General features: G+C 47.2%; 1 protein-coding gene across 6 annotated transcripts in view; it reads right to left on the minus strand.

Moving 5' to 3' along the window:
- Positions 1-17865, minus strand: part of TESMIN (testis expressed metallothionein like protein) — a 1592961-nt gene that overhangs the window by 797372 nt on the left and 777724 nt on the right. The gene's annotated exons all lie outside the window — the stretch shown is intronic.

Genomic DNA, 17865 nt, shown 5'->3' on the forward strand with positions numbered 1-17865 from the left:
GATTCTCTAGTGCTACAGAATATGGCAGTGCGAGGTGGCCTTTAAGGAAATCAAGGAAGTATATGTAAACGTTTTAACATCAAAATAAGGGATCTGATATACACACAAATTCACCTGTGTCATTTCAGAAAAACACACACAAACTAGAATCAATCAATGCCTCTGAATATGTAGTGGGAGAATAAAATACACACAAATACATCAATGTGCAGGAATCCTACCTTCTAGATATGTACATGACTTTTAATAATAATCACACATTCAAAGATTCACCAATGATTCCCTAGTGATATAGAAGATAGTAGTGTGAAGTGGCCTATAAGGATATCAAGGAAATATATGTACAAGTTATAACATTAAAACAATGTACATGGACATCTTCATATAATAATGAATCTTTTATCTACATATATATGTATGTCCTTGACATTTTAAACTTAAGATGAAAAAAACAAACTACCTATGAGAGAGTTATATTTTCAATACATCAAAAACATACTTTAGGCAATCATGTTCAGCCTCCTAAAAGGGACTTCATTGATTACAACAACCAAAAAAACTGATACAAATTGCATTGATTAGTAACAATTGAAGTTAAATATGTATACAATGTAAGCAAAAGTGTCATGGATGAATCTTGGAAATTTGGCACATACACTGGTGATGTACAGGTCCAGAATGCAGACCACCTGCACGTTGATTGAATGGTAATTTTCCTGTAGCAGTAATCATGTTCTCTGTCGTGGGGTGGTACTAAAGCAGAGGAAGTACTAATTTCTGTGAGTGACCATCACATTCAGGATATGCTGTAACACACTTGAGTAAGTGGATTGGGACATTCTGTGAGAAGTTGGCCTGGCATATGCTGTCCACTATTCTAGTGGGCACCTTGCACCAGCCCAAACGACCCTTATTGATGGTAGGTTAAAGACAACCTTAATAGAAAGCTATCCTAGTGGTAGCTGTGGAGAGCAGCCTTCAGGCTAAGTTTTGAAGGAATGTAAAGCAGCTTGTTTTACCAGTCTATAATCTCGTGAATTATTAAATGAAAGGAGAACCACTCCAGGTATATATATAAAATATATGTACTTATTCTAAACACATCCCACTAGTCTCTTTATGAGGCTAGAGGCAAAAAGTACATTCAGTAAACTTAATAACACACAGTAAATTAGCACAATATACGTTGAGCCCTAGCGGCGAACCAAACTATATATTAAGAAAGTGGTATAAGAGCCACAACTTGCATAGACACAAGGCCTAGAGCCTTTAGAACCGCTGGGGCCACCAGGAACCACCCAAGGTAGTGACACAGTGGGCCCATGGGGGACGCGTACAGTGTGTGAACACGCCATTAACCTCTAGGCTTCGGTGCAGACCAGCAAGGTCTGAGGGAGTAACCACGCGGTGGAGAGTCAGGGAACGTCTGGAGTAAACACGGAAACACAAGGAAAAGTAGATTTACCTTTAAGGGGACCCACCAGTCAACAGACCAGGGATCGCGAAGGAGCCTCAAGCGGAAATGCAAGAAGAGGGCTCACAGAACACTTGTGGAGTGTAGGCCCACAATCTTAGGTATAGATGGTGCTCAGGGCTTGGGCTACAAGTAACCCAAAGCACAACTTTGGAAAATATCGGGAAGTCAATGCACTTGCAAATGTGCACGGTTACTAGGAGTTCCGGTTCCACCTCACTCATGAGGGCTGCGGGTCTCAGCTTTGCTGGGGACTCGGGTCGGCTTTCGAGAAATCCTCTTCCTGCGCTGCAAAATAATTTGGAGTCCGGCTGGAGCTTCGGAGATGCAGACCGGCAAATGCTTTGTTGGTGCCTCTTTGAACAGGGGAGTCACTCCTTGACCCCAAGGGTGATCCTTCTGTCCTCTAATCGTTAGTAGAGCATTGAAGTTCCATGATTTAGTTTCAGAGTTTCGTCCAGGGGTTATCTAAAATTCTGTTGCCAGGGGTTCCTCACTTATACCAAGAAAAAAGGTTGGACATACTCTGGGGACCCACCTATGGGAGGGTTTGGAAAGAGGCGTGGCTACACCCATTTCCTTTGTCCAGTTTCGCACCAGAGCACCTGCCACCGGTTTGAACTGGACTATGCACAGGGACACCAAATGTGCCCCTAGTGCAGACTTTCTGGCACTCTCAGAGTGCCCTAACCCAGCCCCAATACACTAAAGCCTGTCTGGGAGGAGGTTACACCTCCCTGTGACAGGAAACCTATTGTCCTGGCCGCCCCTGCTGGAGTTTCGTCCTGCAGCAGGAGGTCAGATGTGTGTCTGTGACTGCATCATCCATTTTGTGATGCTGGGGCTCGTTTAAACTATCACCGGTTAGACCAGTGTGTACATGTCTCTCCCTCTAGAATGGTAGAATTCTACCCCTGCCGCCAGGACTGGCGGGGGGGTGGGGGGTAAGGATTCCAAAGTGTTTGACACCAAACAGCCATTCCAAAGTTAGCATTTACCGCAAGGTTATAATGCACTTAAGAGTATATGGTTTGGCTGCATCACAGAACAGCCTCAGAGAATAGGCTCCGAAAGCTGCAGAGGGGTCTTGCTCATGCATGGGCACCCTCTCACACAAAACCAAGCACTCTGCCTTAAGGATTGTTAAGGCCTGCCATAGGAGTGACTAATAGGTTTATATGTGTCAGTGATTAAAGGTAGATATAGGTAACCTATATCTTAGTAAGGGCTGCATGCATCACCTTACCCAGGCTGCAGTAGCAGTCCTGTGGTGTCATTTTGGAAGGCTTCCCAGGGGTGGCAAAATACATGCTGCAGCCCCTGGGAGGCCTCTGGGGTACCTATGCCGTTGGTACCTAAGGTACCATATACTAGGGATTCACAAGGGTACACCAGTAACCAAACTGGAGTGTACCTAAAATACATGCAATCAATTTAGAGAGGAAGCAGCTAGGCTGGGGTCCTGGATAGCAGGGCCCCAGCCAGACTAAAGTCTAAAAACAGTGAAACACCAGCAAAAAGTGGGGGTAACCATAGTAAGCAGATCCTACTCTCCTACACATTCCATTGCAATCCCTAACTGTAGATTGAAATGAGCCAGTTGCCGTGAAATGCAGCACTGCCATTGTCTTCAAAAGCAGTGTTTTAGCAATGGATTTGCGATTCAGAGGCAACAGCTAAGGGGACAGCTGAGGTGCCAAGTCCAATATAGTCTATTAGTGGTCACTGACAGAAATTGAAAGGCTGTCCAGAGACAGACTAATATATAGAGGAAACTAAAAGTTTGGATGATCATAACATAAGGAGAAAATAGAAGATGTAGATTGAAGTGGATTTTGCTGATAAAATATAGTGTTTGGCAGAATTAAGGATGTGCACTGCATAATTTGAGCTGGTCAGGTGCCTTGAAACAGCAGGGTGAAACACGTCGGCTGGTTTATCTGATGGCAATTTGAGAAGAATAAACATTGGGCCCAATTCACAAAAGTAATCCGAGACAAAAGTCTAAATTTACAAATTTTGGTATTCACAGAAGGCACTTACGTTTTTGGTATTCACAGAAATCACTTACGACTCCTATCTTTACATCCTCAGGCCGGGAATTCCGCAACGGGTGGAAATCCTGCACTTGGGCTGGAATTTCACACCTGGGCCAGAATATCCGCCTCCGGGCCGGAATACCCGCATTCGGACAGGATGATCTTTATTTCAATGCTAAACACCTGTCCAAGTGATTACCATCCCCGAGCATACTCCTACTGAAACACTGCAGCCCAACAGCCAATCCCAGCTCTGCAGCACACATGAAAGCAGAGCAAACACACCCACATTTTCCAACATGTCGCTGAATTTGTTTGTTGCTCTGCCCCGCCATGCGGCAAGAAGACTTGAGGAGGAGGAGGAGAGTAGAGAGCATATTCAGACAAAGGATAAACCTATTTGGGATGTCCAGCCAAGATGTCAGGGCCAGATACCGTTTCCCTTCAGAAGTCATCTTCGAGATGGTATGTGAGTGGGAGCAGGAACTTGACTCTGTGACTTGCTGCTCCCATGCTATTCCAGCTTATCTCAAGATACTTTCTGCTCTCCATTTCTTTACGACGGGGACGTTCTGAAGGGTCTCCAGTGACCTTGTGGGCATCTCTCAGGCAAGCCAGTCGCTGTGCTTGCATCAGGTACTGAGCTGCATCACTTGAAGAGACCCATACACTGGACATGAGAAAAAAGGCAGCTAGAGATTTCTATCTCATTTCTCGCTTTTGATTGTACCCATGTGGCCCTTCAGCAACCCCGCCGCATTGCACACATATTCTGCAACAGACACCGATGGCGTTCCATCAATGTGCAGGGTCTCTGTGATGCCAGTGGGAGATTCATTGTTGTGCATTCAGTGTTTTCAGGCAGTACCCATGACAGCTTTGTATTCTGCATGTCACCTCTTGCCCAGCGGATGGCTGCGGGAGAATTTGGCAACATGTGGCTACTGGGTAAGTACGAAGTACTAAAAATGAGGGATATGTGTTACTGAAATGTATGAATGTCACCATACATTAACAACCATTGTACAATAAGAATCATCAAGCAACATGCACAGTCTCAACAGACACTGCATGTACCAAAGTATGGATCATGTTCTGTGTAAATTAAAGAGGGAAATGTAACCAATTGCCCTTTATTCCCTCCTCAGGTTATGCTGGTTATGCACTCTCCCCACATCTCCTCACACCTTACAGGCATCAAACCACTGTACCCCATATAAGTACAATAGGGCACACATATGAACTCGAGACATCATAGAGCGCACTTTTGGTCTGTTGAAGTAGCAATTCAGATGTCTTGACCGTACAGGGAGTTTGCTGATGTACTCCCCTGAAGTCGTGTACAAAACCATATTAGCACAATATAGCTTTAACGCATGACTTACACATACCTCTCGTACCTCGGCTAGCTCTGAATCCAGGCAACCGGACCATTGCTCGTAACAGAGGTCAGGGTATGCAATTCCATGATCAGCTGGTTGCCACGTTTTTCACATGAGCAACCTGTTGTGTCATGGACAAAATGTGGTTCGCAGTCTGTTGTCAATGATGAAAGTTGGATAATTACGACTTTGTCCAAAAGTTCCATCCGGAGACTACTTTGCAAGCCACACTAACTGTATGTAAAGCACAGCTGTTGACAGGAGTCAAAAGTTTGACCGTGCATCAGGTCATGTCCCGGTGTCAGCAATCAGTGTAGTGGATGTCCCTAAGGAATCTATTGACTCAGAGGATAAGATGTATATGTTCTAAGAGACCTTCCCGGACCTTTCGAGAATGAGTGTTTGAATCTCCAAACGGCTTTGCTATTGCATTGTTGAGTTTTTGCCCCCAACAGATTTGACTCCCCCACAAATGATGGGCCCACAACGTGAGTGATGATGTTCTGGGTGAATCTGGCACTATGTGTCTGGGATACACAATACTGCTTCCCCCAAATCTTTGGTAACACAAAAGACAACTCTTGTGTTAAGCACTAAATATGAACTACATGTACCATTATGCAAAGGAGGAGAAAACTAAACTGGGGTGTGATGTTGTGCCCGCCCCCACCATTGTTCCAGCCTAAATCCCATTAAATGGTCTATTCTACCTTTTGTTTCATGTCTGTGATTTTCTTTTACACTTTCATTTCAGTTTCCCCCGCTACAGAACAACAGGATGGCAGTGGATTTGCTCTGTGATGGTGGATGAATCGAATTAAACACAAAATGGCTGTCAATCACTTCCTGTGATGTATTTCCTGTCTTCAACTTCCTGTATGTCACTTCCTGTATGAAATAATGGGTTCTAGTCCGTTTTCGCAAACGGCACAACTTTGGGCTCTCCGATTGCGGAGCGTACACCTCGTGTGCCCTCCACAACCAGAGATTACGTATTCAGTTCAGAACCTCCGAAAACAAACTGGAACCCATTCTTACATACAGGAAATTACATACAGGAAGTGGTAGATAGGAAATACATCACAGGAAGTTGTTGACAGCCATTTTGCATTCATTCTGAGTCATCCTCTCTCACAGATCAGATCCTATGCCATCCTGCTGCGCATTTCAACCTAATTTACCCCAAAATGGCTGAGAGTTAAGAGGAGAAAACACCCCCTTTCACTGAACGAAATTAGACATCTTAGGTGAGAGGGTGCTTAACAAATATCCCAGAAGACCAGCTGAGCAATGCAGCGTGAGACACACTATGCGCCAATATTGGTTAGCGCTGCAGTGTAGCGGGCGTATACACCAGGACGGCTAGGACATGCCACAAGTGCTGGGAGGACTGAAAAAGGCTTGGCCAGGGCACAAGGCCAAGGAGCTACTGGGCCAGTCTTCCCAGCACCATGTGCATCGTCTCTGCCTCTTGCCATTGTACAGGAGGGTCCTGCGTGCAGCTTGTCTGACCCTCCATGCTCAGCTCGTGAAGCATGAGCAGCCGAGACCTGGTAAGTGCATTATATGCAATATGTGTCTGGAAATATGATGTGAGTGAAGACAGAGCTGCACCATCACATGTCCTATATCTCCATTTACCTATTTTGCGTCTATGCAGCAGTTATCATGAAGGAAAAGGCTCACAGTAGCACATTGACTCTACAGGGCAGAGTGCATTCTGGGAGTGGTAGTTTTATTATGACAACTGGGGAATTGAGCCACACAGGTGTATTTGTACTGAAATTTGCACTGCCAGCACCACTAACAGTGAACCAAGGGCATCATAACTGATGTGTGCATTGGATGAGGAATTGTAAAGGCACTGTCCAGTGTGTGTATGAGAGGCCAATGGGTATTGGATGCTGTGACTTGCATTGCATTCGGTGAGTTTAGGTTATGACTAAGACATATCTTCATGTGCCATGGAGTCAAGACAGACTTAGATATCCTTGCCTCACTCTTAAGTGTTTCCAATTTTTCAAAGTTTTTCCACAGACACACGTCTTACCCTCAGTGGCTTGTATGCCATTTGTCAAGTTCAGGTAGCTGTAACAACTAGCCACTACTGTTCACCAGTGCACACCTCAACCTGATCAGTCTTCGAAGCTACTATGTGGCACTGGATTGTCAGCTTTTGTGAGGGAATATCTAAAGGTTAGACTCACAACATACCAAACCTAAGAGCGCATCTCCTGTATGGATGTGTGACCCCCAATCAGCATTTGCATTGCCTCATACAATGTGTTAGAAATGGGATCTCTGGTTGGCTATGGCTTGCGCCAAAGCCAGGCAGAGACCACCACTCCAGTCAGGGCAAGGGAGTTACACGCCAAAGATAACGCCTGCTCACCCCCTTGGTAGCTTGGCACAAGCAGTCAGGCTTATCCCGGTGGCAATGTGTAAAGCATTTGTGCAACACACACAGCAACAACATACTAGGCACACCACAAAAGGAACTCCGCACAAGGTTATATCAAAAATAGCCGTTGTATTATCATAACAAACATTAGATGGTAATCACACAATATACACTGTGCCAACTGGGACTTGGCAATATTTACAAGGGATTATATACACATGACAGAGCTACATGGACCACTGTCAGAATCATCACTTTGTAAAAATAGTAAATATAATATATCAAAAATGTAGAACACAACCAGTAATTACTGGCAAACACTATACTCAGCATCATCCTGTAACATAAATCATATTATGCACAGTATCACATTTAGGCGTGAAATATATTCTGTGGCAACCTCATAAGCCTAAACATAGTAGACCATACCCTCCTAAGCATAACTCACATTAGGGGCATAAATCACAGTAGTGAATAACTCAAACATAAACACAGTATGCAAAACCTCATAATCATAAAACCACATTTAGAGGCATTAAACAGGGTGCGTAAATTATAGTATATAAATCACAATTCCTAGCACCACATAAATCACATTAGGGCCTGGCGCCCTATAAACCTAACAGTCTCCTGGGCCAAATGGCCTTCTGAAAGGGGCTCAATGCCCTATGTCCAAAAGTCAGGGCGTGCTGCCAATGCAGCAGAATCCATGTGCACAATTGGGCATTCCTAAACATTGCAGCTGGAACTAAGTGCTGCACAGCTGTGAAAGTACTGGGGCAGAGGAGTGTATCTCACTCCTATCTCACTAACTTGAATGCCCCCAAAAGGAAAAATGGACTAAACGTTGCAGCTGACCTCTACTAGTTGGGGAGAAATGAGGTAATAAGGCCAGACACCGCTGCTCCTTCCTGTGCAGATGTGCGCAAAACATTGCAGCTGCCCGCGCTGTTGCGGTGCAGCTGAGAAGAAAGCAAGTACAGGGGCCTGGCATCACTGTGCCTTCAGAGGCCCCCACTGGGGCGTTCTAAATAATCTGCCTCCTCGATATCAATGGCACTGGCACGGTGCCTGGAAATGCCCCCAAACATTGCAGCTGCCTGCGCTCTCGCAGGACAGCTGGGATCCGCTAAAACACTGGGAAAATCATGGGCCCCTCTGGGCCCCCACTGGGGCACTTTAAAACAAATATGCCAATAATGTTGGAGTGGCCCGCTGCCAGATGGGGTCGCTCAGGAGACCAAAGCACCAACCATGTGCCTTGAAAGGCACCCCAACACTGAGGTGGCGCTTCCACTCACCGGGCCGCTCAGAGGTATCTGGCGGCTGAGATCGTCACTCCGCTCCTCTATCTGCTGGGACCGGCTTTGGTGGCATTCTTACCTGTGCGTCGGGGACAGGCACTGACAATGTCCCTTGGGCCCCCTCTGCCTCACTCACCAAGGGCTGCAACACGGGGGGGCTCCCTCAGCTCACGGGAGCCCCGGAAACTTCCGGCCGCACACTCCACGCCCCACCCATGTCCCAAGCAAGGTTGCCTGACTTCCGGGTTGTGCTGAGAGCAGCCCGGAGAAGGCTCTCACAACGGCTCGGGCTGAGGCGGTGCAACGCGGGGTGGGCTCCTGCCTCATCAATAAAACACAAGGTGGACAATGAGGGGTAGGCTCCCTCCCAAGTTAAACTATGAAGCGGTGTGGGCACCCGCCATCAAGATCAATAAGCGGCATCAAAGTGGGGTGGGCACCCGCGAAATAAAGACAAATGCGGGGTGGGCACCCGCCGCTGTAGGCATCATGGGGAAATTCGTATGGTGGGGATTCCATCTTAAAGGGGCTGCAGCTCAGTGCTGCGAAGCTCACGCTCTTCCTTTGAGGAATAATTAAATTAAAGCATAGTGCTCACAGGGTGCAAAAGATGCAGCAAAGGTCCTGGGTACTGGAAGATGACAAGAAAAAGGGGTCCCAAAAGTCCTTTAGGCATCAAGGGGCAATAAATGGCCCAGGGAGGCAAGCCCTCATGGCAGCCCCCTCTGGGCCCCAGCAGCAGCACGCCCCAGCAGGAAAAGCACAGCAAGACTATATTTATATCAGCATATCCCTTTGTGTCACAGCACAGGGCTTGGCAATACCAGTCAGAACTGGTTTAGGAGGGCTTTGGAGCACTTTGTTTTGCCAAGCTCCTTTTCATCTTTGTCAGGTGGGGGCTCAGTGATCAGACACACCACAGGGGGTTGAGCCAGCATTGTGTAGGCTGGGCACAGTCCCATTCAGAGTCAGGGGATCATCCCTCCCACTACTCTCAGCTCAGGTGTCCCATTCAGCCTAGCCCTGACTCATCCTGCCGCCCCTGGAGCCACCCACACCCCTCAGCTCCTGTCACTCATAAGCCAGACATGCAATTCACATCAGGCAGGCAGACACATAGCACACAGAAATGCCAACTTCTAAAAGTAGCATTTCTAAAATAACCACAATAAATCTGTGCACACCATTGCGCAGCATTTATTCACACAATTTCACACATACCAGTCTTGACCACACTGCTCCTCTCATAACAGAAATTACCACTGACACACACTGATCAGGGAATCCCCAATGCATTCCTATGGGAGGGCAGGCCAACCTTACAAATGTAACACAGAGAGCGCACAAACTTTACACTGGACCACAGTGCTAAAGTGCGCAGAGGCCAAAAACCACCAATATCATGTCAAAGAAAAGGCAAAAAGTTTAGGGGTGAACCTGCCAAAAAGGGCCAAGTCCAACACAATGCTACACAGCAGATGACATTTGTCCGGAAGTAAAAGTGCAGAGACTCCATATCACAGGCCCATTCCAATACCATCTGGACTCTCTCTGTTCTACTTTTGTAGGCTGGGTTTGTAACCTGCCCATGTAGCAGTGAGAGGACACACAGATTCCTTTAAGTATTCCAATAGTTTTAAAGTTAGATTTTCATCTCCGGTTACCTTTGAGATTCGGACCCTAGTAGTCCCCCTGTTGTCTGCTGACAATGTATGCATTTTGACCATCTCCTGATCAGTTTGACTCATCAGTTAGTGAGGTTGGTGTGCCTTGCTCTGGTTGATGTTGTTTCCTCCCAGAAGATGTTGGGACCTCAGCTACTGTGGTCGTCTGAACTCTGGCTGAATGTGTCAATAGGTGAGAAGAGAGTAAAGAAACCAAATCGAAAATGTACATGTGACCTTGTCTGATATTTCCTAATACCTTCTGCATGCTAACATGTGAAGTACTGCTGCGGCTGGTACAGGTAGGAGCAGTGGGGCGTTGGCATCATGTGCTTGCAATGTTCAACACTCTGTCCATCATCCCCTTTGCTTTTGCTTTGTTCACCCTAAGTTGGCAGGGTATGCCCAGACGTGGCTCTCTTGCTCGCTTTGCCACTGGATTCAAGCTAGCCTGGCTGATGACGGCTGATTAGCCAGAAACCGGTCCCAGGATGCTTGTTCCCGGTCCAGGGAAGACGTGGCTTGGCAGTTCTGGCTTGACTGTTCCCATGAGGCACAGGGTCAGACTGATTTGCATATGGCCATGTCTGAACTGGGGTGGCGGAGTGAGCTAAAGACAGATGATGGATTAAACCCTGATCAGTTGACTGAGGGTGAGTGCTTGCAATGTTCAACACTCCGTCCATCATCCCCTTTGGTTTTGCCTCACAATGAACGCAATAATCATGATGGTCTCCTCATCTGTAAAATGGATCTTCCTCCTCAGTTGGTACATTTTCCAGTAGTGATGCACAGAGAAGGAAAACAGGAACTCGAATGTGTGCTGCTTTTATGTGGTTTGTGTAGGAGAGTAGGGTCTGCAATCCTATGATCACCCAGATTTTTGCTTTTTGCTTCACTGGTTTACGACTTCCCTGGCTGTGGGCCTGCTAATCACACCCACAGCCTAGCTGTTCTCTCTACTCCAAATTGTACCCAGGTACTGAATTGGCACTGGGCCCTCTCTGAGTCCCTGTACCCAGGGCTGAGGTGCACCCAGAAGTCTCCCAGGGGCTGCAGCATGTATTATGCCACCCCTGGGCTGACTAACTAAACAGACACAACTGGCTGCTTGACAGCTGGGAGCAAGGTGGTGTAATCACCCTTTGCTTTAGATATGGTATACCTATATCTAAACCTAAATGGACACACAGATCTCCTATCAGTCACTCCTATGGCAGGCCTTAACAATCCTGAAGGCAGAGTGCTTGGAATCGTGTGAGATGGTGCTCTGGCATGAGCTGAGCCTGTCTGCGGCTTTGGGGATCTATCCCTTAGCCGTTTTCATGATAGCGTCAGACCATATACTCTTAAGTGCCTTATAATCCTCGCGGTTATGGTAACTTTGGTCCGACATTATCTAAACATGTCGTGTAAGGTGTCATACGCTTTGGAATACTACCCCCTCGCCAGTTCTGGCGACGGGGGTAGCATTCCACCCCTCTAGAGGGAGAAGACATGTTGGTAACCTGTAACCCCGGTTAAAGTCGAACATAGCCTCAGCTCCACAAGATGGATGTTGCCACCGAGACACAAGTCTGCCCTCCTGCTGCTGGGAGTCCTCCCAGCGCGGGAGGCAAGGACAAAGGGTTTCCTGCCAGGGGCGGTGCCAGCACCATCCCAGACAGGATTTTGTGTATCCCAGGTAGGCAGGGCTATAGAGGAAGGTGACTGCAAGTGGCACCCCGGTGCTCACTATGCATAGGCCGGTCTGAACCAGTTCCAGGGGCACACCAGCCCCTGAGCTGGGGAAAGTCCGGCTGGGGAGAGGGGTGTAACCACCCCCCTCCTAGTCCCACCCATAGGGCAGGACTTAGTCGTGTGCCAGCCCCCTTTTGCAGGATAAAGGTAGGAGCAGGCCCCCTTCCAAATCAGATCATCTTTGAATCCTGAAACTACTTTCCACGAAAGGAACTCAAGACTCTTCTCAAGATTTCTCCCTTGTGACTAAGGAGTAGTCACCCTGCAGCAGCAGGCACCATCCAAGCATTGCGGTCTGCTGTAAGTCTCTCCTCCGGATCAAGACTACCCAGCTCGATGAGAACCGGCTTCCCTGGCACCTCTGACCTCTACCTACATCTTCAGCCCAGCTGAGACCCGTGGGTGTGACGAGACCTCGAGGGACCGGCCATCTTCAAGACTGCACGACGCTTGTCCAGCACGACCACCGAGTGACCCTCGACCAAGTGCTTTGGGGTAAGAGAAGCCCCGACCCTGAGCAGCTCCAGCACCGAAGTTCAGTCCCCCTGCATCCACGAGATCTGCGTGGGGCCCTTCTGCTCTTTGCTGCTCACCGCGTTGTCCCGGTCACTTGCCCGTTGGCTAGTGGCCCTCTGACGACGAACTTCGACGACCAACACCGCTGGTCTGGTTGCTCCAGACTGGCCCTTGCTCCCCTCCAACAGAGGAGTACCCCGGACCCTCCTGGTCCACTCCAGACACCATTTTAAGTCCACCGCGTGGGCTTGCTTTTGCCAAGACTTGTTGCCCCAATCCTGGGTCCAGCGACGTCGACAGCAGATACCTTCGTGGGACAGCTCGCACCTCCATCCTGGTCGCCGACAATGCCTCCTGGTCCGAGAGACTGCAGAGCCCAGCAGCGCCCACTCACCTGGTTGAGGTGACTTCGTCCGGTGCCACTCTGGTGCCCACTTAATCACTGGCTAGTGATTCAGAACTTGGTCCCCTCTGCTTACAGGTCCTCTTCTTCCCCGATCCAGGCTTGGATCACCACGAACTTCTTCACTGGTCGCCTGACAGCAACTTCTTTCTTCAGGCTCCTGGTTCATCAACGAAGAAACCCGACGACACTTGAACCCTATGCAGCCCCTGGGCTAGGTAAACCGAGTACTCCGGTGCTCCAGCGTAGACCAACTCTCTAAGTGTTTAGAACCACTTTCGTTTTTGACCTACCTAGTCGGGTTCGCCCGAAAACACTAACTTTTGCATTTACTAGGATCCATAGACTTTGTCCCGCCTTACGCGTGAGAGTTCCCACTCTGCACACGACGTCCCCAGGCCTCCTGCTTCTAATCCAAAGGTTTAGTATTGTAGGCCTAGCGTTTCTACAGTCTATGAGAGTAGTACTTACCTGGTAGTAATTTCGCATTCCACTTGTGTAGTATATGGTTTTTCGTGCCCCTCGGGCATTTGTGTAAATTGTGCGACTTTAAGTATTTCTTTAAGAGTTTTGTTGTGTGCTTAGCTCCCTGTCTCATAAAGAGCCAGGGTAGTCTTGTTATAAATAAATATACGTTTATTTTCATAACAACTTGTGTGGTGTCCTTTCACTTGGTGTTCAAGGGGTATATGTGATGGTAAAACAGCTGGCTTAACACGCCCTCTAGAGTTTAGCCTAAAGACAGCATGTGTCCATGCTACTAGGATAGCTGGTCTATCAGGTTGACTTACAACCAAACATCAATAAGGGTTGTTTGGACTGATACATAGTGATCACTAGAATAGTGAGCACTGCATATCAGGCCAACTTCTCACAGTTTGTGGTGTTGGTCTTGCTGTGGTGTTAATTGATTTCCTCTGACGCAGGTGGGTGGATGGTAAGCATTTGAACAGGTGTTTAACATTGAAGTAAATGATCATTCGGCCAAAATGCGGGTATTCCAGCCGGGAAGCGGAGATTCTGGCCCGGGTGTGGAAATTCCGGCCCAAGTTTGGGATTTCAACCTATGGTGTGGAAATTCTGGCTTGGGTGCAGAAATTCCGGCCCGAGTGCGGACTTAAAGATAAGAGTCGTAAGTGATTTCTGTGAATAACAAAAACCGTAAGTGCCTTCTGTGAATACGGAAAGTCGTAAATTTAGACTTTTGTTTCAGATTACTTTTGTGAATCGGGCCCAACGTGAAGATACATGATTAAAAATATTTTCTTTTTTTGTTCTATAAGAAAGGATGGACTACGATTTAAAACAAATAGTATCTTCATGAAAAAGCTATATTATATATATTACCCACTGGTGGTTGCCAGTAGGTAGTTATAGTTAGGAGCATGTTTCCCAAGGAAAAGCATTTATTGACTTGGCTATAACATTGACGTTGTTTGACCAATCTTCATGAAATTTTCCCAAAAAGGTGTCAAGGTGGGTTCTATTGTTATGGAAAGTTTGGGGGTGATCTGTGCAGTGGGGACCGAGAATTTCGGGCACGAAATAAGGTTGCGGTTGTAATGTTAATTTCCTTAGGAACATATAGCCATACCTACAGCCCAAATTGCTGAACGGACTAGCACAACATTTGGCAGGGAGGTAAATGTTGATTCAAGGAAGCCCCTTCTGCTTATTTGGAGTAAATTCATTCAGTACTTGTTGAGAAATGTAAGTTAAAAAGTATAAGGATATCTCTGGCTGTGGATATTTAGCGGAGGTTTTGCGATGAATCGCGAATGTACGTGCCAACAAGAATTCTCCAATTGGCTGGACGTAACAAGAACAGAAAGTTGCAGCTGCCATTTTATCTATCGGGAATGGTTCCCGGAGCTGAACATTTGTGTGAAAGCCCACATAAGGGGATAAGGTGGAGATACTCTGACCCCATGGTTGAAAACTGGGGGTGATAGTGATGCAAGCTATGTGTCCAAAATGTATTATTTTAATCGCGTGCGATATTCACGACACCACGCGACCACCAGCACGGCCCCCGTGTACCGTCGCGGATACATTGCAACTAACAACGTCGTCGCGAATATTGGTGGTAATATAAAAAAAAATCAGTTAATCAATAATACACATAATAATTTGTATATTGAGATAGAGATTCTGATAAATGTTTTTATAGAGGTATTTAGATAGTGAGTTATCTACTGTGATGGTCAGAATTAAATATATAGTTATAATGTTTAGGTCTTGCCTACGCAGCGCGCATGTCCTGCGTAGGAAAAAGGCCTTTAGCCATCGCTTCACTTTTGCAGGCAAAAACGTGCCCGCGTTGCATTGCTTTCAATGGCAACAAGTGTACGTTTGGCGATTCCCTTGTATGAGCAAGCTTTCAAAACCATCTGTTAGTAATTAACAGATGGTTCCTGCTCGGTCCCGCATGGGAAACAGGCGCCGGCCCCCTCCTCTCTTCCCTTCCCCTGCTGCCTCCTTTCAGCGCAAGACGCACGCGCTTGTTAAATACTATTGGGTCTGAGACACTAGAAACTCAGTCCACTTAAATACCTGCTGCTTTTAAATCTTTGCTAGTGCACCCTGATAGCTTTAGAACCTCCATTAAACGGATTTTAAACAAAAACTTTAACTTCATGACCCGCAGTTTCCCCAGCACCATCTTTATGTTGAACTCTATGAGAGTCAATGAAATCCCAACCCGCAAGTTATTCTGGGACGGATGTATGACATTACATCGCATGCTTTTACAACGCGGTTTTTACAACGCATACCATTACAACGCAAAGTGCTTTGGGGCGCTGGATAGTGAATAGTTTAATTTACTATTCCAACTCCAGTCCCCGTGGATAGTAGGGAAGGTGTTGGACAGTAAATTAAACCTATTCCCTATCCTAGAGCGCCCCCCAGCGCAATGCGTTGTAATGGTTTGCGTTGTAAAAGTTGCGTCGTAAAGGCACTGCGTGGTAAAAGTTGCGTTGTAAAGGATGTGTCCCTTCTGGGACACGTGTCTAGAAATCTATGATCTGGTGTGGTTCACTTCTGGACGTGCTGTTGCTAGGACCGGTGACGTCAAGCTGAGCCGGTGAAGCTGGGCTCGCCTCCCTGTGTCAGCTGAGCACAGCCTTGTCACTGTGCCGCTCCCCGGCAGTAAAGGCAAAACAGCGTCCAGGCCCAAGATGTCGGCAGGCCCCGGACTGCCCCGCAGAGCCCGCAGGGGCCCTAAGTCTCCCCGCGAAGCCCGCATGGTCTCTGAGTTTCTGTCAGGATCTCACTACGTCGTCCCTTACCTTGAACTCCACAGGAATCTTGGAGATGACGTAGTAGTTTTCGCAGAGACCAAGGGACCAACTTCCTTGCAATGCTTAAAACTTCCTAAACAAATCTTGTGCAAGTCCTCTTTACACAAATCTTTCTGTTTTTCAAAGTTCAAAAGGTTCTTTTAAACCACTGCAAATCTGGTTACTGAAGTGTTCCCTTCTTGAAGAAAACGGAATGTTCCAAAAATTATTCAAAGGCTTTCTTGCGTAGGGCGCCTGTCTTTAAATGATTACATTGTACTTAACTCTTGTAGTCTTTGTCTTTTCAGGGTTCCTGGTCGAATAACTGCGCAAGAGACGATTCCATGAGCTGAAGAGCTTCAATCAGGTAAGTCTGCAGAGAAAGCCTTCAGACGCGATCCTTCTCCTCGCAGTAGCAGAAGGCAAAGCGGCTTCTAGAAGCCTGGGTGCGGTTTAAATAGTAGACCGCACCCAGGAGATAACGTGCGCACGTTCACGTTAAGCTGCTGCAAGTCGAAGCACTCAAATCGGCTTTAACGTGAAAGATCCCAGAACTCACAGAGGCCTCCCTGAATTCAGAGTTAACCTTGACCTTCCGAGAGAATGTACAAAAGCGAATGTTAGATAAAACCTTACTTGATGAAAATGCACAAATGTTACCACTTCAGACTTGAGAGCAATACAAACAGTAAACCGCATATAAGGTTTTGGTAAATCATAGTATAACACATGGCATGAACATATAAGTAAACACAACACTTTTCTCACAGGTGGTGCAGGTGCACAGGAAAGTGGCGGGATTTCCTATTTCCAGATCGTAGGTCAGTACCTACCATGACACAGTACTGGAGAAGCATGACAGTTTCACCCCGGATCCCGGAAGTTTCCCCGGCCTCCCACCTTGATGTCCCCTGTTGGAGGGCCTCTGTCCCCATCCACCCCTCCGGACCTTGCTCCCGATCGGAGCTGCGTGCTGTGCTGCCAGGAGCTGGAGATGTTGGGCCACTGCGAACACGCAGTCTGCTTCTGATGCTCCACCAAGATGCGGGTGCTGTGCGAGCAGAGGTACTGTGCCGGGTGGAGCTGGACAAGGTAAGGGAGCATGGCTGGGTAGCGGCAGCTGTCAAAACAGTCTGGGGGAGCTGGGCGAGGGCACCTACCCTCTTGAAAGACCATGCTTAACTCAGCGCGCTAGACTCAACTGTATCAAAACAGACTGCTTTCAGTGTCTAATGTGTAATTTAATTTTATAGAGGTATATATTTGACTCCTTAGTGTAACGCACTATGTTCACAGCTTGACCTTTAACTCTGTCGCCAGAGTGTCATACCCTACGTTCTTCTAGCATGCCATATGTCATTCTCGAAATCACACAGCCTTCACTCTGTCAAGTGTGACAGATCAGACTCCCTTCAGAGTGACTATTTGCGGCCTGAAAGAGCAGCTTTCGCTCATTGAGCCATTTCCAAGAAAAGATCATACTTTGAACCTTGCCAATAAAAGATCATTCTTTCAACCCTGCCAACTTTGTTAAAGATGATCTATAAACAGCAAATCACTCCACCATGACTTTGCCAGTCTAAAGAGCCAAACTTCTTTTTGTGTTTCATTAGTCGACTCTTTCACAGAGTTATCTTCTGCCCAAAGTCAGCTGTCAGTTC

Source organism: Lissotriton helveticus, chromosome 3_1, assembly GCF_964261635.1.
Source record: "Lissotriton helveticus chromosome 3_1, aLisHel1.1, whole genome shotgun sequence".
Taxonomy (NCBI): Eukaryota; Metazoa; Chordata; class Amphibia; order Caudata; family Salamandridae; genus Lissotriton; species Lissotriton helveticus.